At 44.4% G+C, this 21,717-nt stretch overlaps 1 protein-coding gene and 1 pseudogene across 2 annotated transcripts in view; both read left to right on the top strand.

Moving 5' to 3' along the window:
• LOC145425244 (ribonuclease inhibitor-like) overlaps positions 1 to 21,717 on the top strand; it is a 206,948-nt gene that overhangs the window by 175,238 nt on the left and 9,993 nt on the right. The gene's annotated exons all lie outside the window — the stretch shown is intronic.
• Positions 880 to 12,201, top strand: LOC113017387 (protein NLRC3-like; annotated as a pseudogene). Its single transcript, XR_013905909.1, has 7 exons — positions 880 to 1,823; positions 1,908 to 2,006; positions 2,164 to 2,262; positions 3,026 to 3,127; positions 8,361 to 8,596; positions 8,713 to 10,504; positions 12,015 to 12,201. The product of XR_013905909.1 is annotated as a protein NLRC3-like (transcript).

Here is a 21,717-nt window from a genome sequence, read left to right as displayed (position 1 = left end):
AGATTCTAGAATCAGAACTGCTGATTTCATTACTCTGAACTTTTAAAGGCAGGTTTTGTATCTGAGAGCAGGGACACTTGCTGTGTTCAGTGTGACTCGTCTCTGCAGAAGGTCAGGGCTCTGATAGTTGCAGTTAGCGGGTGACTTACTGGGCAGGTGGATCCTGAGTGTCTGTTGGAGTCAGGGTTCATTATGGTCCTGGTTGCTACTGGAAATAAAGAAACAAAAGGAGGGTGTGATGTTCAGGAAGTACAGACTGTAGCTCAGCAGGTAGAATTACTAACTGGAAGGTTGGAGGTTTGATCCCTGGCTGCTCCAGTCTGCACGCCACGGTATCCTTGGGCAAGATGTAGAACCCCGACTTCCTCTCCGATGCATCCATCATAGTGTCATTGTTAGAAAAAGAAGTGCTTGTGTGAATGAAGCACGCTGTATAAAATGCTGTGACTGCTCATACAGAAAAGCAGCTCATAAGAACTGGTTCATTTTCCAGATAATTCCACTATTAAGACAACAGACATTTGGGAGGCTTTCTCTGAAAGTAACACTGAAAGTCTTGCTGCTCCTCCACAAAATGAACTTCAGATTAAAGACACAGCTCAGCTAAACACAACTCAAACTAATCTACACTATTTTTCTTTATTACGCAGCGTTTTTATAACTATTTCCAGATGTTTCTAAAGATGAAAACAGAATTAAACTCCAGCCTGATGCGTTTCTGAGGTTCCTGACTCTGACCGTCCCTCAAACGCCTCTCTGGGCGTTTCCTTCCGTCGCTTTTACTTTCGCTTTCGTGAATGTTGTGGCGCAGTTGATCGTCTTATTAAATTCAGTTCTTTGCATTCTTTTGGCGGCGAAGAAAAACTGGGCTCAAAGTGGTCAAACTCAAAAAATGATCTTTATTTTACATTCCCGGGAACGGAGAACTGTTAGGCGCTATCATGCACCCACAGCTCTGAAAAAAAAATCACAAGCTGCATGTGTATATATATTTCTGCTACGTCACATATAGTTTCGATCAAAACAACTCCTTACATAGTAGCAGTTGATGACAATGACAGCTGCAGAGTTTGTGTCTGATGTATTAAGTATGAAACACTGTTGGGCTAAAATCTGGTCAGAATGAATCCAGGTGCAGGTGTGTCAGTTTAGGACCACTGGACTAACATCCAAGTGCTCACAATATAAAGTGTATTCTGTAGTAACATCCTGGTGTTGCAGCAACAGTCCCACATGGAAACGTCAACAGTCAAACTCAAAATCTCTTTTTGTCAACAATAAAATGACAGCAGACCAATTTGAACAAAGTTGGTAAAAAGCTTCAGAAATTAGTAAAATATTAAAAAGTGTCTTGATGCTCAATCATCCAGGTAAGGGTTAGGTTAGTAATGCTGTGATTGCAGACATTCCCCAACTCTCTGTGAATGGGACTCATGGCCATTGATCAGTGGTTGTTGATCAATGGTCATGACCTCCCAGCCATTGTGCAAATGTCCTGTTTATAAGGTTGGAAACCTGCAGTCAGCTGAGACTGAAGGAGTCACCTGGATGAGTCATGAAACGTTTCTCCCACTGAAAACATCCAGATGAACAGAATCAACTTTTGGGGATTAAAACGTGTCTGAATCAATCAGTGGGTGCTGAGTGGGTCAGTCAGTGTGTCGCTGGGCTGATTTGTGTTTCCTCTGCAGGTGAAGGTAGAAAGTGTGTGTGAGCTGATGTGAATTGAGCAGCATGGATCAGTGTGAGGACAGAGAGGAGGGAGTCCCTCCCTCTAAAAGCACTCTGTGTGGGGAACATGAGAGCCAGACCAAAGCTCAGAGGTGAGATGACCATCTCTAACTGTCCATGACTCTTCTCCATGTCACAGCTCAGCACTCACATCACTGCTCCATCATTATTCACAGGAACCAGCCTGGACCTCCACCCAGAAGTGTGTCCTCTAAGAGCAAACGGGTGAAGCATTTCTTTCGTAATTTAGGGCGAAAAAAGTCATCTGACAAAAAGTAAGTTCATGTCAGTATTAAAATGTTTGAAATTTTAATCAGCTTTTTACTATTTAACGATTTAAATAATAAACTATTTACATAGTTTGTTTATACTTTTTATGTAATTATTGGACACATTGGATGTGACACATGTTTCATGTTCACTTATTTTTAGCGTCAATCAGAAACCATCCAGCTCTGTGTCCTTAAAGAGTGACCGGTCCAATCATCGATTCATTGATTTTAAATCCCAGCCTGTGTCCGCTGCAGAGAGGTGAGCTGTTAGTAACAAGAACTCTCTGATTTAAATGATTTTGATGTTTCCTGGTTTCTAAAATGCATCTCTGTAGCAGAGCAGTGTCTCCAAGGACACACAGGCTCAGCTGTAACTGTCAGTTTATCTGGTTTAAGACACATTTGGACTCAATTGGCTGTTTTTAACTATGTATTTTAATCAGAGGTGTAAATCTAGACCTCACACATCTGGATCCTAAACTATGATAGAAACAGCTGCTAGCAGTGGGTAGTTTGACTTTGATACGCTGCTCTAGAAAGCAAACAAAAGTTTGTGCAGCTCCTCTTCAGAAAAGTGTTCAGAGAGCAGCTGCTGTATTAGACAAAGGCTCGTCGTGTGAGCCCAGATGTGTGTAACAGCTGGATGAAGGAGAACCATCACAGTCGCGTCTCCATCCCGCCTTTATTAATGAACTTCCTGTTGCTTGCAGATGACAGGAACACAAAGTGTTTGTGCCACGTGATGCTGCAGGATTTGTTAATGTGTCCATGATGGTAACATCTCCTCGTCTAACTGCAAACACATGAGCGCTCCTAACGGCAGCTATCACAGCCACACAGGCAGACTGTGTCTCACTGTTGCATTCAGGGACATTTGTTTTCCTGTAAAAAGCTGAACTCTAATCTAAGAGGACTGTTACTGACAGGAAACAGCTGCATTATCTGCAGTCTGTGTGATCACAGCTGCTTCAATCACTTTATCAGAGAATTGATCATTGAATAAAACATGTTTGTGTCTGCAGAGGTCAGAGGTCACAGTCTGCAGGATCCAGCTGTCCGTCTGTGAGGAGTGACTGGTCCAAAGGTCAACCTCCACACTTCAGTGCTGAACCTGGACCAGTGAGGTCAGAGACCTGTGATGACTCCTTTACATGTTTGTGTTTTCCTGCATAAATATGACCGAAGATTCATTAAAAAGATAAAAATATTAGACTTTGTCCTGTAGCGCTGTGTGGCAGGCAGGATTGGACCCAAACACAACAGGATGAAGTCAAAGAGGCAGCTTTATTTCAGCTGTGAACATGCAAACAGCAGAAATAAGGAAACATAACTGTAGGTTTGCAGTGAATGAAGCCTCAGCTCGACGCTCCACTTTGTCCCTCTTTTCCTTCTCCAAACAGCCACATCAGGAGTCTCTGATGGAGTTTTAAAATATTTCATTACAAATGTCCAAAGATGGGTTCAGGATACCTGAATCCACAGTTATTAAAGCTCAAATAGTTCACAGGGTTTGGACTTTGTTAGGTGACGAGAGAACATCAAAGTGTTTTTTATCTTTAAACAGTATTTTTATCACTTCAGTTGCTCTCACAGCCCTGTTTGTTATTTTAGTAAGTAAGTAAAGTTTATTTATTAAGCGCTTTTCATAGACAGGTAGTCACAAAGTGCTGCACACAGACATTAAAATAAACAGTACGATAAATAGCAAAATGCACAATATACACAATATAGAGTTTAAATGTGAATTAAAAATATAACAATGTAAACAGCATTGGTCAACAGAAAGCTTGTTTAAACAGTAAAGTTTTTAACTGTTTTTTAAAGGATCCCACAGAGTCAACCAAACGTAGTTGTAGAGGTAGACTGTTCCACAGCCTTGGTGCCACAGACTGAAAGGCTCCGCCCCCTTTCATCTTCAGACGTGTTCTGGGAGCAACCAACAAACTCTGAGTCTGTGAGCAGAGACAGCGAGCAGCAGTGTATTTAGTGAGAAGCTTGGATAAATAATCTGGGGCCATTTAGTGCTCTGTACGTTAAAACAATCATTTAAAACGAATTCTAAAATCTATTGGGAGCCAATGTAAAGAACATAAAATAGGAGTGATGTGAGCTCGCTGGGTAGAGCGAGTTAGTAGTCTGGCTGCTGCGTTTTGTACAGCTTGGAGGCGAGAAAGAGATGATTTATCCAAGCTGGTAAACAGGGAATTACAATAATCTAAACGCAATGACACAAATCCATGGACAATTTTTTCCAGTTCAGCTAAGGAGACCATATGTCGCAGTTTAGAAATATTCCTTAAATGAAAGAAACAGGAACGAGACAGAGACTTTACATGTGAGTCAAGGCCCAAAGAAGAGTCAAATATGATTCCAAGATTTCGAATATTTGGCTCAGCAGAAGAACAGAAAGGGGCAACAACTTGACTGATTTTAGAATATAGATCAGGAGGAGCTATGATCATGGTCTCTGTCTTGTTCTAACAAGGTAGCTGTTAGAAAGCCAGTCAGAGATTTGAGTTAAAGCCTGGACTAGGGTGGACAGCCTATCCAGCTGATGAGGCTTAACCAGAGCTCTTATGTTTCACTCAGTGCTCCCACCAAACACCTTGGAGGACACATTAGTGTGATTTAGATTTCATTGGTGTAAACACCAGTCACACAAGCTAACCCATGGAGGCAGCAGCAGGCTTTGTGTTTGGTAAAGTCTGCTGGCTTAAACTAAGAGAGTTTAGTTTGTTAGCACAAAGAGCTGTCAGCTAAAGCCCCGAATGCACTTTGAATACAGACGAACTGAGAAAAACACTTTAAATACAGCAAACAGTCAAACTGACAACATGTTTTTCTGCTGATCATCCACAGCAGTACGTTTAGCATTCATGCTAGCAGCAGGCTATGACTGTTAGGGTTGCCAACCGTCCCTTAAAAAACGGAATCGTCCCGTATTTAGAAACAAAAGCACACGTCCCGTATTGAGCTAATAAGGGACGCACTTTGTCCCGTAATACAGTGAGAATCAAAAGTAGTCTATAAATGTTTATGGAATTAACGCTTTGTTTGAAAACATAATTCCCAGCCCCTCTCCTGCTTTGTGACCAATGAGCTGACAGCACACTTATGACAATTCAGATTACCGCTCATCTCATTGGTCGAGGAAAGGTCGCTTGCGGAGAAAATACCGGAAGACAACAGATGACCACAACAACAAGCATGGCCAACAGGGAAACAAACGCCGACACTGCGGTGCAAGTCTCGGACGACAGTACACCTAAAGCTGGGCAGACACTGTGCGATTTTTTTCAGTCACGTTATTCAGCTCCTGCTCAAACTGCACGATTGACTCGCAGTTGGTAGGTCACGATGCAGGTCTCACACTATACCGCCCGATGCTCTGATGCGACCTGAGTGCTCACACTGTGCCTCCATAAAATGAAGGTTATAACAGAAAATCTGTCGCTCTCTCTGTCTTTCACTCACACAGACACACCACCACCATCAACTTTGCTAAATTGCTAATGAAAAACATGATCAGGCAGCTGTGATTGAGCAGCATGTAAATCCAACTATTTTCACGGTTGTTGTGGTCGTGATAATTTTGTGGGGCCACATCGAAAAGGCTCTGATGAGCTTTCCAAAGTTCTACAGTTGTGCCTCCATCGCTTGTGTCCAGATCACACGCTGCACAGCCGTGCTGCTCCGTCTTTTTCACCGACGTTTACGTGTTTGCGCGTGAGCAGTGTGAACGGCTGTGGTGACACGCTCACGAGCGATTGATGATCGGGAGCTGGTCGTGAGGTGTTAATCGCTTCTCGTTACCCCACGTATACTACACGATGCACGATGAAGGCCAAAATTGGGCCGATCGCCAAATCGGTCGCATGACTCAAAAATCATCTCAAAATGGGCCAAAAATCGCACAGTGTGAGCCCAGCATTAGAGCAGCAATGTTTGTTCGCTCAGAGAAAGAAAAAAAGGCTGCAAAAGTACAGGGAGGAATGGGAAAAGGAAAACACCTGGCTGGAAAAGTGCACGATAACACATATAAAGCGCACTGCACTGTGTGCCGGCGCACTTTTTCCATAGGCATGCTTCTAATGGTGGGCACATGAAGAACATGAGGGGCGTGAAAGCTCGGGGAACCCTTAACCAATTTGTTGTCCACCAGGCCACGGCAGAAGCAGATATGGTATGTAGACACTGGTTTGTTTTTTAAACCCTCTGGTTAAGGTTAATATGGGCATGTGCAGTGAATATCAGCGCTATGTGGCCAGAAGTGTGATAATATAATTTATTTTGTGTAATAAACAACTGCAAGGATAGATGATTACAACAAATAGATGACTAATACATAAAAGTAATACATAGATGAATAATGATGATGAGTTATGATGCGTAATCATGGGAACAAGCGGGTTTACAAACAGGAGCAGCTGATTAGCATTAGAAAAGCTGAAATAATACCTCAGCTGAAGCCAATTGCACTAAATGCACTATATGTGCACTGTTACAAGAATATTTTTCATTCTATTGCTTTCTATTAATTTATATAATTTTAAGTTAAGCAGGACAGAGTTCTTTTAAAGAAAGATTTACTTTTATTCTCAAAAGTTAAGCATGACAGGCTTCTGTTTAAGAAAGAGACCTGTTTTACTGTGTTAATGTTGTCATTTTGAGCTAAAAATAAATGGCTAAAGGATCATTTGTTTCCCATATGGTCATATCACAAAGAATAGAATATGCATCTGCTTAAATCAAATTCAAGTCAAATGGTTAAAAAATAATTTCACACACACAAAAAAGAGCTACCACACTGGGAAGGGTGAAGACAACTAGGTTGCCCGGCCCTGGCCACGAGGTGTCCCTTATTTATTTTTCAGGGAGTTGGCAACCCTAATGACTGTCCACTGAGCACCAACACAGGTAGGAGTGAGCAGTGATGAAGCAGGACTGTGGGCAAGTTTGAGCTACAATCCTATTGGCTTCTCAGTTTCTCCAAAGAAAAGGGGAAAAATTCTTGGTGTTGTGAAGATGTGAGTTGGTCTTGTTGTCGTGGGGCTGGAAGGATGCTGGCAGTGAGAGGCTTTTCATACAGTGTTCAGTAACAGAATGAGAAGAAAGCCACTGCACATGAAACAAGGTGCTCGTAGTGTTTGTTTACTGTGTTTGTGCCACAATGTCAGATCAGTTGTAGATTCACATGCAGACTTGTCCAGTGAAACCAGTGCAAGTACTGCAGTACAGAGCAAAGACTAAGCAAGCCAGGAGAGCTCTCCAACTTTCTGAAAGTATCAGGATATTTGAGTGATAAGAAAAAGTGGATCGTGCAACAATATCCCTCAGCACACAAAACAATCAAAGCAGAATAAATATAATGTTTTAGATCAAACACTTACAGGGACCTGAAGACAGAGAACCAACAAAATGTCATGGCTAACAGAGGAACTCAAGCACAGACTGAGTTCTGACAAACAAAAAGGTGACAGTTTATTTACCAAAGGGGTGAACCACAGTGCTCTATATATGTACAGTGAGTTGGGGAGGGGGTCCAGGGCTCCAGGGAAAAGAGGGAAGGGAGTCCACACTCACTCCTCTTCAGTCACTCTTGTCCTGCTCTCCACTCACACAGCCACACACAGGAATCACAGGTAAGCGTCTGTAACCAGGTCCGGGGAAATATATACTCAAAGTATACACAAAGTTTACCCAACTGGTGAATTTAGAGAGATTTCTTAGCAAAGAGCTGAGATCATGAACACAGGAGGGTCAATGTCCCAGCGACGAACTGCTCCATGCCGCAGCGTTAAATGGTTACCGGTAAGCCCAGGTGAATCAGCAACAGGTGGTGTAATCATCATAACTGTGTGGACCAAGAGCGAGAGGCCATTACAAGCTCTACCCAGGCAGGCAAAACGCTAGCAGGAGAGAGCAAAACATAAAACCTGAAAAGCCATCATGAGCCAGAGACACAGAGTTTATACTAGAAGAGAAACCTGCTCATCTTCATCATGTTTGTTTAAATAGAGAAAATCAGAAGTCTCTGTGTGTCAGACCACGGCTCTACACGGACACTTCTAAGCTGCTTCAGAGTGAACTGACCCAGATGATCTGCACACAGCGGCTGTAAAACAGTGAAAGTCATAACTGTCTCTCTGATGGAAAGCTTTTATTGTGAAGTCAGGAAGTCTGCAGGAAGTGTTGAGTTTGTATTCATCACTCAGTGTTTAATGAGACAGGCAGACAGGAAGAGCAGCTCATTAGTGTTGATGACATCAAAGGAACTGTGAGGAACTGCAGTTTGGTCACATCTGGATGTTTTTCACTGACAGTAAATGTTTTAGTGATAAAGAAATGTGTTCACAGAGAGAGGAAGAGGAGTGGTGTTTGTGATGAGGAGCAGCTGTCCTGCTGTGCTTTGTGTCAGGACGTCCTGAAGGATCCAGTCTCTACCAGCTGTGGACACTGGTTCTGCAGACAGTGCATCTCCTCATACTGGGAACAGTCTGCTTCATCGGGAGACTCCTCCTGTCCCCAGTGTGGAGAAAGATCCAGAAGCAGAGCTGGACTGCAGACAGCCAGTCAGAGCAGCTGTGTACAAAGTAAGACTGAACATCTGTCTGCTGATGGACTCATTTCTGAAAACTGGACTTCTTGTGTTGTTCAGACATTGAAGAGTTTTCTTTCTCTTTAGTCTCATTGTTTTTCTTTCTTTCAGCAGATGTTGGTCTGCAGGAGGTTTTAGATGAACATAAGATCAGTCTGAGGAGGAGATGTGAACGTGTGACTGAAGGAAGTGATGAAACAGGAAGTAGAACCCTCCTCAACAGGATCTACACTGAGCTCTACATCACAGAGGGACAGAGTGAAGAGGTTCATACCCAACATGAGGTGAGGCAGCTGGAGACAGCTTCCAAGATGGACGCCCTCCATGACGCTCCAATCAGGTGCCAGGACATCTTTAAAGCCTTACCTGACCAACAGAGACCCATCAGAGTGGTTCTGACCAACGGCGTGGCTGGTGTTGGAAAAACCTTCTCAGTGCAGAAGTTCACTCTGGACTGGGCAGAGGGCTTGGAGAACCAACATGTCAGTGTGGTGGTTCTGCTTTCATTCAGGGAGCTGAACCTGATCAGAGATGAGCAGTACAGTCTTCTGGAGCTGCTCCATGTTTTCCATCCAACATTACAGAAGGTCACAGCAGAGAAGCTGGCTGTCTCTCAGCTTTTGTTCATCTTTGACGGCCTGGATGAAAGCAGACTTTCATTGGATTTCACCAACAGGAAGCTGCTGTCTGATGTCACACAGAAGTCATCAGTCAGCCAGCTGCTGACAAACCTCATCCAGGGGAATCTGCTTCCCTCGGCTCTCGTCTGGATAACTTCCCGACCCGCAGCAGCCAATCAGATCCCTCCTACATGTGTTGACAGGCTAACAGAAGTACGAGGCTTCACTGACGCCCAGAAGGAGGAGTACTTCAGGAGGAGATTCAGTGATGAAGAGCTGTCCAGCAGAATCATCTCCCACATGAAGACATCCAGGAGCCTCCACATCATGTGTAGTATCCCAGTCTTCTGCTGGATCACTGCTACAGTTCTGGAGCACATGTTGACTACAGAGCAGAGAGGAGAGCTGCCCAAGACCCTGACTGACATGTACTCACACTTCCTGCTGGTTCAGACAAAGAGGAAGAAGAACAAGTACCATGAGGGACGTGAGACGAGTCCACAGGAGCTGACGAAGGCTGATAGGAAAGTTCTTCTGAAGCTGGGGAGGCTGGCGTTTGAACATCTGGAGAAAGGAAACATCATGTTCTACCAAGAAGACCTGGAGCAGTGTGGTCTGGATGTGACAGAGGCCTCGGTGTACTCAGGAGTTTGTACAGAGATCTTCAAAAGAGAGTGTGTGATCTTCCAGAAACCAGTCTACTGCTTTGTTCATCTGAGCATTCAGGAGTTTCTGGCTGCAGTCTACATGTTCCACTGTTTCACCAACAGGAAGACAAAGGTGCTGAAGAACTTTTTGGGAAAAAAATACAACAAGTCCTCTCTGGATGATTTCCTGAGCAGAGCCATGGAGAAATCCCTCCAGAGTAAAAATGGCCACCTGGACCTGTTTGTTCGCTTCCTTCATGGCCTCTGTCTGGAGTCCAACCAGAGACTCTTAGTAGGTCTGCTGGGTCAGACAGAGATCAGTCCAGGAACCATCCAGAGAGTCATCAACAACCTGGAGGAGATGAACAGTGATGAAATCTCTCCTGACAGAAGCATCAACATCTTCCACTGTCTGATGGAGATGAACGACCTCTCAGTACATCAGGAGATCCAAGAGTTCCTGAAGTCAGAGAACAGATCAGAGAAGAAACTCTCTGAGATCCAGTGCTCAGCTCTGGCCTTCATGCTGCAGATGTCAGAGGAGGTTCTGGATGAGTTGGACCTGCTGAAGTACAAAACATCAGTGTCGGGACGACAGAGACTGATTCCAGCTGTGAGGAACTGCAGAAAGGCTGGGTGAGTCCAGATGTGATCATTAACATCATTGATCAGTGTAGGTTAGTAGTTTAATTTTGAAAATAAAATCAGATTGTAACCACAAAGTGTTTGTGTCCGTATGCTGCAACCTTCCACACCATTCCTTTATTGTACAGACTCAGCAGCAGCTCCATGGATCCCAAATCCAAGAGTGGAGAACAGATTTGAAGTGTGTCACATCCATGCAGTCACAGCTGTTTCCACCATGTTTCCACTGATATTAATCCTGTTCAATGACACGTTTCATATCAGTGAATATGTTCTTTAGGACGTCCACTGACATGTTTAAGTGTCCTGCTGGAAATCACTCAAATCATCCATGAAATCCATGAAAAATCCTTTTAGTGTTTCTAACTTCAGCCTCTGTCCTCTCTCTCTCTCCATCCTCCTCACTGCTTCTTTCACTGATAATCACACAAACATCGTATTCAGCTACAAAATAACACAATAATATCATCTGATGATCATTATTATAAGAGCAGGATCCATATTTGATATCAGAGTAACACACTGCTTGGTTATGCGCAGTCATCATCAGTGACTGTGGGTCAAACAGAAGCTCTCTGATTGGTTGCTGACCTTGGTCACCTGTCCACTCTCACCTGTTTGTGTTTGCTCTCTCTTTGCTGTCTCCATCCTCTCTCTCCTTTCTCTCCCTCTCTGTCTTTGTACGTCACTCAGGTCCAATGGAAACAGTGACATTTACAAACCAATCAAAGACAAACTGATCCATGTCAGGTTATAACAATATTCAAAGTGAATACAGGCTGCTGCTGGACACAGACAGGTAACATCATTTTGACTTGCTGTCACCTGGATCTGGACTCATAAACACTGAAGCCCTGAACAGGAATACAAATCATTTTCTGCCAACTAGCGACACACCAGCAGATAATGGCTCAGAAAGCTAAAATGAGCCAATCATTTCTGTGTTTAGTTCCCCTGAAATCAGATCTGATATCAGCAGCTCTGAGTTCATTCATCATTATTGTCCAGTGATGAGATTTCTGCTCCGTTTGGTAACAGTCAGCAGGTTTTTCCTGCGTGTGGACGTGAACAGTCGTACCTGACAGCAGGTAGCAAACAGAGATCATCTTTCCAGCTGGAACTCTTCACTGAGCTGAACTCATTCAAAATGTTCTGGAGTCAAAACAGGAAACAGTCCAAATGTGTGTCTTCACTCGGACTCTGGATCAGATCTCAGTGACAGACTGTGGACATTATGGAAGCCTAAATGTGACACCATCTTCCTCCTTCATCTGCAGATTAAAGCCAAACAAAGATTCTCATTAAAAGTCTGCAGGTCTGAGAGAGACTCAATCGTTGTGTCATGTCAAACACAGTAAGAGGAGCTGAAGCACAGATGTGAAGAGCAGATTCATCAGATTATGACCTCACTCTGTTTTGTCTTCATATACATTCAGTCTGTGTTTATAATGCAGATTTTCTGCTTTTATAATAACACATTTTATATTTTCTATCATCACAGACTGACTCACTGTGGACTCTCAGAGTCTCACTGTGAAGTTGTGGCCTCAGCTCTGAAGTCCAACCCCTCCCATCTGACAGAGCTGGACATGATTTGGAACAAGCTGCAGGATTCAGGTGTGAAGCTTCTGTGTGCTGGACTGGAGAGTCCAAACTGTCGACTGGAGACTCTGAGGTGAGTTCACTGACTGCGGCAGTTGTAGTTTTTCTATATTTCAGGTCTTTGATTGATGTTTGAAACTTTCTTTAGTTCCTAAATGTTCAGGATGTGTCTGAAGACAAATGTGAAGAAGTTTGAGTGCTTTCAGAAATGTTGTCTTTCCAAACGACTGAACAACAGTTTTTCCTTTTGGCTCCAAACAGAAGTGACAGACTTGAGCAGGGTTCATTTAAAGGCTGACAGAAGTGGAGTGGTGACGGGGAGATGTTTGACAGGACAGTGTTTCAGCCTCCACAGGTTCATGTTGTGCTCCATCAGTCAGTGAAGATGAAGTCAGTGCTGATGAGGCTGTAGAGTGTGTGAGGGATGTGAATGAGGATGATGAAGATCTGATGATAGCAGATAAAAACAGGCTGCAGAGACTTTGAGCCATACAGGGCACACAGTGTGTGTACAGAACAGCTGAAATCATTATGGAGGCCTCACTGGGATATGGAAGCATCACAGTACAGCTTCAGTGAAGCATTAAAGTCTCTGATATGAGATGAGAAATGAAGCAGCCAGAGCTTTTTCATGAGTGGAAATCCACTGTGACTGTGAGCTGCTGCTACAGCCTCCAGATTAGCCAGCAGCTCATCCTGCTCAACATTTCCTCACCAACTTTAATGGAAGTGTGATGTTTTCAGCTGGAGTGATGGTCAGGGTGGCCTCCCTCTCCTCTTCTTCTCCTCTTCCTCTTTCATTTGTAAAGCCACTTCTGCTGCTTTCATTCATTTGGAAGTCCTGTAGCTGAGTTTGGGAGAGACTAACAGCCTCGGCAGCAGAGGGGAGAAAGGCTGTAACACCACCACTTTACTCTGTTCTACCTGTCACATCATTTTATCAGGAAACAAATATGCTCATGTTTTTCCTATGTTTGTCTTGAAGATGTAAGAAGATCACATGGTGTCATGTTTCGGCCGTGTGGCAGGCAGGATGAGGACCCAAATTGCAAACTCACAGACACGGGGGATAAACTCAAAAATGCAGCTTTATTGCTGATAAGTGATAAACAATAACGATGATACAAAAGCAATACAAAACTACACTAAACTGGGAAAAGCTAAAGTAACATATACCGGAAGACACGGGGAGAACCACACACGGCATGAGGGAGAACGCGACGCCGAACAGAGGAAGACGCAGACAGAAATACACAGAGGGTTAACGAGGAAAGTGGGAACACACGGGGAACACAGGTGACACAGATAACCATAACGAGACAGGGCGGGGTGAACATAACACTGACGGGTACAGGCACAGAGGTTCAGACAGGAGGAGAGAGAGCACGGGGAAAACACAGACATAACAGGCTGGGGAAACATGAAACAACCACAAAGGGAGACGAGGGCTCATAAATACATAGAGGGCACACAGGGGGGAGAGAGAGCACGGGGAGAACTTAGACATAAAGGGCAGGGGAAACATGGAATAAAACATAAGGAGAGACGAGGGCTCACAGATACACAGAGGGGCACACAGGGGGTAAAAGCCATGAAGGGAAAACACTTAGGGAACAACACAACAGGGCAACTCAGAAAACATGGTCTAAATAAGGAACGAAATACAAAAATACAAGGAACTAAGAATACTGGGCCCACATGGCCCAGGACCATGACATCACCCCCCCCTAAAGGGCTGGCTCCCGACAGCCCAAACCCGAGAAACAAAAACAAAAACAGAAGACAACCCACCCAGGGCGGGAGGCGGGGGACCAGGACGGAGGGACCAGAACGGGAAACAAAACAAACAACAGAAAACACAGGAGCACATGACCATAGTCAAAATAAAGTTCAGGGGGCCGACCCAGAGCCCACAGGCACAAGAGTCCACGGGTCACACGGTCGGGGGGCCGACCAGGCGGGTGGCACAGGTGGCAGAGCTGGTCCGGAGGCCGGCCGTGCGAAAGGCAGCGGCGGCGGCGAAGGAGACGACGGAGCAGTTCAGGGGGCCGGCCGCGCGGAAGGCAGCGGCGGCGGCGAAGGAGACGACGGAGCAGTTCAGGGGGCCGGCCGCGCGGAAGGCAGCGGCGGCTCTCCAGTGTCAGGCGTGCTGGCCATGGCCCGGTGGGCACAGGACCAGACGAAGCACAGGCCGGAGCTGCGGCAGACGAAGCACAGGCCGAAGCTGCGGCAGACGAAGCACAGGCCGAAGCTGCGGCAGGTGAGGCTGAAGACTCGGAGGCTGGACCAGGCGAAGGCTCGGAGGCTGGACCAGGCGAAGGCTCGGAGGCTGGACCAGGCGAAGGCTCGGAGGCTGGGCCAGGCGAAGGCTCTGAGGCTGGGCCAGGCGAAGGCTCTGAGGCTGGGCCAGGCGAAGGCTCTGAGGCTGGGCCAGACGAGGACGAAGGCTCTGAGGCTGCAGCTGACGAAGGCTCTGAGGCTGCAGCTGACGAAGGCTCTGAGGCTGCAGCTGACGAAGGCTCTGAGGCTGCAGCTGACGAAGCACAGGCTGGAGCTGCAGCTGACGAAGCACAGGCTGGAGCTGCAGCTGACGAAGCACAGGCTGGGCCAGGCGTAGCAGAAGGTGGCTGGATGGGCTCCTCGGGCCCTCCAGCTGAGACAGGAGGCCGGACGGGCTCCTCGGGCCCTCCAGCTGAGACAGGAGGCCGGACGGGCCCCTCGGACCCTCCAGCTGACGTGGCATGAGGCTGGTGCGGTTCTCCTGAACCCCCAGCTGACAAGGAAGGTTGCTGAACGGGCCCCTCGGACCCTCCAGCGGAGACAGGAGGCTGAACGGGCCCCTCGGACCCTCCAGCGGAGACAGGAGGCTGAACGGGCCCCTCGGACCCTCCAGCTGACGAGGTAGAAGGCGGCGTGGGAGCCGCGGAGTCCTGGATGAGCTCATCCGAGCTCCCAGCAGGAGCTGATGCAGAGCCAGAGAGATTTGAGACCCCTGGCTGAATGTTAAGCTGACCAGCGGACCGTACTGCTATCGGGGACTGGGCTACAGGAGCTACTGGATCCTGCGCTACAGGCGGCACTGGAGCTACTGGGGCCTGCGCTACAGGCGGCACTGGAGCTACTGGGGCCTGCGCTACAGGCGGCACTGGAGCTACTGGGGCCTGAACTGAAACAGGTGGCTCTGGAAACTGAGCTGAAAGTGGCTGCGGGGTATGTGACACTGGGAGCTGAGCTACTGGAGACCCAGGTGACACTGGTGTACTGGGGTGAAGGCAGCGAGGACGCAGTCTCTCTCTTAAGGGAGGATCGAATGATTTAGCGATAAACCTTGACGGGAAAAGATGCCGATGCTGAGAATACCAGGCAGCGGGGGCTTCCAGGAGGGTAGCTGACTGAGCTGTGAAGGGCTGCGAGGGAGCTAACTGAACTGAGGGTGGCTGCGAGGAAGCTAACTGAACTGAGGGTGGCTGCGAGGGTGCTAACTGAGCCGCTGGTAGCTGCACAGGCGATAAGCAGCTCGCTTTAACATCCGCCACACAAGACACAGCTCCTGAATGAACAGTCATAATGTCTGGAAAAGACACAGAGTCCTCACTCACCACAGCAGGTGAATTAGAAGTCCGAATGTCCGGCTGTGGGGTGGTGCGACGGCGGCGTGAACGCCGTTTTCTCCGGGATGGTGGAGGAGCTGAGCCGGGCCGCGAATCCTCCAGCGGACCGGACTGAACGTCCTCCGACTCTTCCCACCGGAGAGGCAGTTCCGGGCGGATGCCCATGGTGGACACGAGGAAGTCCCGGATGCGGGGGTGTAGCGCGCCGAATAACCAGGGGAGTCCGGACACCATCCGCTGTAGACGGCTGGTTAAGATCTCCCGGTATCCTCCCCTTGGCAGCGTCAACCACTTCTGACAGTCATATACCACCGTGTGGATTAGATCCTCACGGAGCTCAGCGGAGGGGTTGTGAATCGCTGGGTCCATGTCGAGGTCGCGTTCTTCTGTCATGTTTCGGCCGTGTGGCAGGCAGGATGAGGACCCAAATTGCAAACTCACAGACACGGGGGATAAACTCAAAAATGCAGCTTTATTGCTGATAAGTGATAAACAATAACGATGATACAAAAGCAATACAAAACTACACTAAACTGGGAAAAGCTAAAGTAACATATACCGGAAGACACGGGGAGAACCACACACGGCATGAGGGAGAACGCGACGCCGAACAGAGGAAGACGCAGACAGAAATACACAGAGGGTTAACGAGGAAAGTGGGAACACACGGGGAACACAGGTGACACAGATAACCATAACGAGACAGGGCGGGGTGAACATAACACTGACGGGTACAGGCACAGAGGTTCAGACAGGAGGAGAGAGAGCACGGGGAAAACACAGACATAACAGGCTGGGGAAACATGAAACAACCACAAAGGGAGACGAGGGCTCATAAATACATAGAGGGCACACAGGGGGGAGAGAGAGCACGGGGAGAACTTAGACATAAAGGGCAGGGGAAACATGGAATAAAACATAAGGAGAGACGAGGGCTCACAGATACACAGAGGGGCACACAGGGGGTAAAAGCCATGAAGGGAAAACACTTAGGGAACAACACAACAGGGCAACTCAGAAAACATGGTCTAAATAAGGAACGAAATACAAAAATACAAGGAACTAAGAATACTGGGCCCACATGGCCCAGGACCATGACACATGGTGCTTTTTATTATTGTGTTGGTTTGTTTGCTGTCTCTTGGATGGAGCCCAGCTGTGCGTGGCCCCTGGGCCTGTGGTCAGAGTGTGTGCTGGATAATCCGGCCCAGGATGAGGCCAAACTGACATGGGATGAAATGTCTGTCACATAATTGAGCTTAGTGTAGTTTCATTTCTGCACAATTTAAAAACAACCAAAACTTTGTTCTGTCTTTTCTATGTTATACTGTAGACTTTCTTTGATACTGTGTCCAAAAGGAGCAGCTTTTACTTTGAAGGGGAGGCGTCTCTGTTTCCTCTTCAGGTTGGATGATGGAAGCAAATTAGTAGCTGTGTCCCAAAACGTCGGCTGCATCCTCCAGAGGCTGCATTTGAAGGCCGATTACGTCACAGCCAGGCGATGAAGGCTGTCCGTATTTGTCGACTCCTTCAAATGTGCCCGACAAATGCGTCCTTCATTTCCCCGAATTTGAAGGATTCGTCGGGTGTGTCCTTCGTGGCCCACCATATCCCAGAATTCATAGCGCGGCCCAGCCAAATTTCAGCTGCCAACAATGGCGGCAGCTACTAAGTTTTCAAATTACTCTTATTAATCTTTCTGGGTCACAAAATAAACTTTTAACATATTTTCAGGCGAGAAAGTAGCTGTGTAAACTTCAAATATCTGCTTGGTTTATCAAGACATCGCATATTTGCAAAAGTGTGCCGACGTTTTCGGAGACGTCTGTTACCCACCCGCTCGCTAGCAAGCCGGGGGGTTCAATGGTCACTCCAGCCGGCGAGAGCAGCGGACGCCCGGCTTCATCGTTTTCAGACCCCGCTCTTTCGCTACTCAGGTTAAACATGATATATAAGTCACTCGGATAACTTAAAAATGTAATTGTTTGCCTTTTTTCTGTGTTTTATTTGTTCCGGAGTAAATCGGTTTGGCTGAGATCAAAGTTCCTCCGGGATTTTCACACAGCTGAATAAACGTTAAACAGGAAACTGATTAAACAGAAGTGTGAGACGGTCGAGAATTTACGCCAGTGTCCTGTTATATTTTAGATAGCAAGGAGCAGACGGCCGAGTTTATTAAACTCCACCGAGACAGCGGTGACGCAAATCTGAAGGCTAGACCGTCCCATTTCACAGCCTCGCACTTCCAGCCTTTTCGGTCTTTGAAGGACCCGGCCCACATAGACCACGAATACCGGGTCCTCCGAAGGATGCAGCCGACGTTTTGGGACACAGCTAGTGTGCGATGTTCTTTCAGTGTTGCACTTTGTAGACGCTCCCTGAGCACTGGTCTCACAGCCAGCTGCACATAGAGACCAGTGTTGTTAGTCCAGGTCAGAAGATGACTTGTTGGAATGAAAATGAGCTTGTAGTTTGTCTGCTTTAATAATGTGACTGGAAAAAGGTGTTGGACTTCAAATATGTCCATTTCTTTCACACTTTCACACGTTCTTTCACACGTTTTTTTGCTTAGCTGTGATGCTATTAGGAAACATGAGGACGGCTGCACGGCGTCAATGCATTAGCGCCGTGATTACAGCCGGATTGGCGTCCTTGCGGTGGTGCCGTAATGTTTGGTGATAAGAAAAAATTCCAAATAATTCTGGCTATAGATTTTGTTTGGGCAAACAAAGGTACTAATAATTGACATCAAAGAGAGACAAAATGGCAAAGATGAAGAAAGTCGAAGAAGATCTGGAAGAGATTAAGCATTCACTTAATTCGTTGACGTCGGAAATTGAAAAAGTAAATAAGCAACAAGGAATATTAATGTCGATGATGGAGCAAATCAAAGAACTAAAAGATCTGGTCAAGGAGAAAGATAAGACAATCCATTTTTTGGAAAGGAAGGTGGACGACCTAGAACAGCAGGCTCGACTCGAGGAAATGGTCATTACAGGTCTGGAAACTAAACACAGAACATATGCGAGAGTTACCAAATCTGGGACTGGTGCAAAACGAGGAGAGGATGTGCCCCCGATGGAGGAGCTACAATCGTTGGAACGGCAGGTTGTGGAATTCTTTTCGAGTAAAAATCTTCCCCTGCATAGTAACAATATATCTGCATGCTATACTCTTCCTAGAAGGCACAAAAATGCTCCTCCAGCAATTGTAGTGAGATTTGTTAATCGAAAACACAAAGTAGAATTGCTGAGACGGTCCAGCCTTTTGAAAGGAAGTGGAGTATATCTGAATGAACATCTTACAAAAAGAAATGCAGATATTGCAAGACAAGCTCGTATTTTATGGAAGGAGAAAAAGATTCAAGCAACCTGGACCAGGAATTGCAAAGTGATGATTAAACTGAATGGAACACCAGAAGAAGCCAAGGTTGTAACGATTAAGGAACTTGAGGAATTGGACAATTATACGTGATAATATGATTAAGATAGACAAATGGTTGCGACCAATTATGGCTATAACTAGTTTATTTTTGGCAAGGTCAAATGCTACTTCGGGAGGAAAAGGACAAAAGGAAATTGTAAAATTGGATATGGAAGATAACAAGATCAACGGACTTTAAAATATGTTGATAAATGAATGTGAGATTGCTTAGGATCTTTTCTTTCCTTTTTCAGTTTTTTTCTTTTTTTTTTTCTCCTTCTTTTCTCTTTTTTTGTTTCCTTCTCTTTCTTATGAGGTAATAGATAGCGCTAGAATAATTTATGCATTATGTTTGACGACACAGATTATAAATCATATGATTTTGAAGTAGGTATTGACCCTGAAAGGAATGTGCTTAATACAATTAATGTCACATGTGATTATTTTACAGAGGAGCAATTCAGGGATAAGGTTGATATAGCCAATACATTTTCTTTAATTCATATTAACTGCAGAAGTCTTTATAGAAGTTTTGCTTCGATTGAAGATTTTCTGTATAGTCTGAGAGGCAAGTTTCAAATAATTGCTCTGTCTGAAACATGGTTAGATGAGAATAAGGGTTGTAATTTTTGTATTGAAGGATACGATTTGTACTTTGTGAATAGAATTAAGACAAAGGCAGGAGGGGTGGCACTTTTCGTTAATTGTGATTTGAAATGTAAAAAAGTTGAATGTATGTCTGTTGTTATGGATGATTTAATGGAGTCTGTGACAGTAGAATTGGATATAGAAAAGAGAAGTAATATAATTGTAACGTGTATATATAGGAAACCGGGATCACAGATTGAGTTATTTACAGAAGCAGTAGAAAATTTATTGAGTAAGGTTAAGGGAAATAAGACTGTATGTTTGTGTGGTGATTACAATATTGATCTTTGTAAAGTGACAAATGATAAGGCTTCGTCAGATTTTTTTGAACTATTATATGGTAAAGGATTTTATCCTTTAATTATAAAGCCGAGTAGAATAACGGAGAAATCAGAAACACTAATTGATCATATTTTTATTAATAGTTTGGAGAATAATATTGAAAGTGGCCTCATCATAAATGATATAAGCGATCATCTACCAGTCTTTTTTATTTTCGATTTAAATATGAAAAGAAAGAAAGAAGCTAGTTTTGTGAGTTATAGAAGGTTAAGAAATGATGAAGCAATTAATAGGTTTAGACAAGATCTCATGGAAACGGACTGGAAGGAGGTTTATGTTAATGAGGTCAACATTGCATACGGAGTATTTCTAAATATATATTTGGCCTTGTATGATAAACATTGTCCATTGATATCATTTAAGCATAAGAAAAAGAATATAAATAGGAAACCTTGGATAACTAAGGGTCTTGCAAATGCGTGTAAAAAGAAAAATAATTTATATAGGGAGTATATAATATATAGAACTAAAAATGCGGAAATGAAATATAAACTATATAAAAATAAGTTGGTATTAATATTGAGGAAAGCTAAGAAAGATTACTATAATAAAGTTTTTCAGGAAAACAAAAATAATATTAAGGGCATTTGGAATATTTTTAAAGAGGTATTGGGTAATAAGAACACACCCAAAGTTCGGCCTAATTATTTTATTAATAATAATCAAGTTGTTAAAGATAAGACCGAAGTAGCAAACGAATTCAATTCTTTTTTTGTAAATGTTGGACCTACTTTAGCAAATCTAATCAGGAAAAATGATGATCCAGGAGATGAGGAAGCCTGGATAGGTGATAATAGAATGGTTAATTCCATATTCTTAGCCGATACTACCATAAAAGAAATAGTAGCAACCGTAAAAAATTGTAAAAATAAAAAATCTACTGATTGTGATGGTATAGACATGGTCATAATTAAAAAGACAATAGATTGTATAAGTACTCCTCTTTGTTATATTTTTAATCTTTCGCTACAGTCAGGAGTATTCCCTGACAGAATGAAAGTGGCAAAAGTAATACCATTATATAAATCAGGAGATAAGCATAGTTTTAACAATTATAGGCCAGTGTCTCTTTTATCACAGTTTTCAAAATTGCTAGAAAAACTCTTTGCACAAAGACTTGATAGTTTTATTGAAAAATATCAACTAATACATGAAAACCAATTTGGATTTCGTAAAAATAGGTCAACGGCATTAGCGTTGTTGACTTTTATTGAAGATATTTCATCTGCAACACATAATAATAAATACACAGTGGGAGTATTTGTTGATTTAAAAAAAGCTTTTGATACGATACAACATTCTATTTTGATTTCTAAATTGTATAACTATGGAGTGAGAGGAGTAGCATTGAATTGGTTAATGAGTTATTTAGAGAATAGGTTGCAATATGTTTATTATTTTGGCAATACTTCTGAAAGACTGAAGATTGTATGTGGTGTTCCTCAAGGTTCTATTTTGGGACCTAAACTCTTTAATTTATATATTAATGATATTTGTGACGTATCTAAAAGGTTAAATTCGATTTTATTTGCAGATGACACAAATTTTTATTGCTCTGGAGAGAATTTGAAAGACTTG

This window comes from Astatotilapia calliptera, chromosome 3 (assembly GCF_964374335.1).
Source record: "Astatotilapia calliptera chromosome 3, fAstCal68.1, whole genome shotgun sequence".
Classification (NCBI taxonomy): domain Eukaryota; kingdom Metazoa; phylum Chordata; class Actinopteri; order Cichliformes; family Cichlidae; genus Astatotilapia; species Astatotilapia calliptera.
The sequence above is the reverse complement of the archived record's forward strand: the minus strand, read 5'-3'. Positions and strand labels throughout refer to the sequence as shown.